The following is a 1,232-nucleotide window of genomic DNA, read 5'->3' as shown; positions in this document are numbered from 1 at the left end:
GAGGATGGAAAATGTTTGAAAGAGGGGCGCGACAATTTTAGTATGCATACCTAGATAGTTTTTCAACATCCAGCAGTTCGCATAATGTCAGGGACTCTCCCTTGCCCCACCAGTAACAGCACACCCATTATACATCGAATCTGATGCCAGAGGAATGCGCTTGCCTTCTATCAGGAGGAGTACATGTTGCTGAGAAATAGAAATTAACAAGTGGAAAATCAAAATATTAAATGAAACCATATTATATATCTTAAACTACATTATAAAGATCGCAAAGGTTATAATGGCGTGCCTTATGTCGGATAGCAATAAAAGATCTGTTCATTCGATCTGAATCGTTAACTAAGGATCAATCGTAAAATTAGCCCAGACCAATCACAATAAAGTTTTTACATGGCTTACTTCAATTCATTTATGGTCAGGATCGCTAGCTATTTACTCAGTGAGTGAGCTTACTTACGTAAATCCGTATCTCTCTCAACCACGGCCACAATATCAGCACTCAAGACATTCCTTGTAAACGTCAATACGCCATTACCGACGTCCATTTTACAAAGATGGCGGAAATCATGTGAGCCAATAAGGTGCGCGCACGCACGGCGCATGGCGTCTAGGTCGAGAGACGAACGCGGGAAATAGTATTTGTATGTTCGTTTGATGCAGTCGAACCTGGGGGATGGTATATGTATTTAAAAACTGATATAAGTTTTCAAGTCTATGGCAATCTGAGACAGACACAAAACATTTTTTAATAAAAAAAATAATTGGTAAGCAATTGAATACTATTACATTAGCTGTGTAATTAAAATTTACTTGCAATTGGCTTGTATTACCTAGCACTATACTCAGGCAATTCTTTTGGTATAGGCATCCAGGCAACCACCCTAATGTCCTTAGGCAGCAACCTGTTTAGAATCTTACTGTACTGCATCTCGGTTGATATTGATTCTGGCAAATCCTGCTTCTCTACAGGATGTTTACTGCGCAAGGATAAAGATATTACCTGTAAATTAATTATACACATAAAATCTCAAAATGAACTATAATTACAATGTAGTCATCTTAATAAAAAATGGTTCAAATTTTTTTATTATAAAAAAAATTATGTAGAAACATCAATTTTCCTTACAGCAGGAGAATGCATAAAAAAAATTAAAATACATTTTTTAAAACTTATTGTCATCATCCTAATATTATCAAATATACAGAAAAGTATATTACTATTCTGTCAG

At 35.6% G+C, this 1,232-nt stretch overlaps 1 pseudogene; it reads right to left on the bottom strand.

Annotated features, from left to right (window-relative positions):
- Positions 1–50: 50 nt before the first annotated feature.
- Positions 51–1,003, bottom strand: LOC119192523 (annotated as a pseudogene).
- Positions 1,004–1,232: the final 229 nt, after the last annotated feature.

Source organism: Manduca sexta, unplaced genomic scaffold (assembly GCF_014839805.1).
Source record: "Manduca sexta isolate Smith_Timp_Sample1 unplaced genomic scaffold, JHU_Msex_v1.0 HiC_scaffold_2874, whole genome shotgun sequence".
Classification (NCBI taxonomy): domain Eukaryota; kingdom Metazoa; phylum Arthropoda; class Insecta; order Lepidoptera; family Sphingidae; genus Manduca; species Manduca sexta.
The sequence above is the reverse complement of the archived record's forward strand: the minus strand, read 5'-3'. Positions and strand labels throughout refer to the sequence as shown.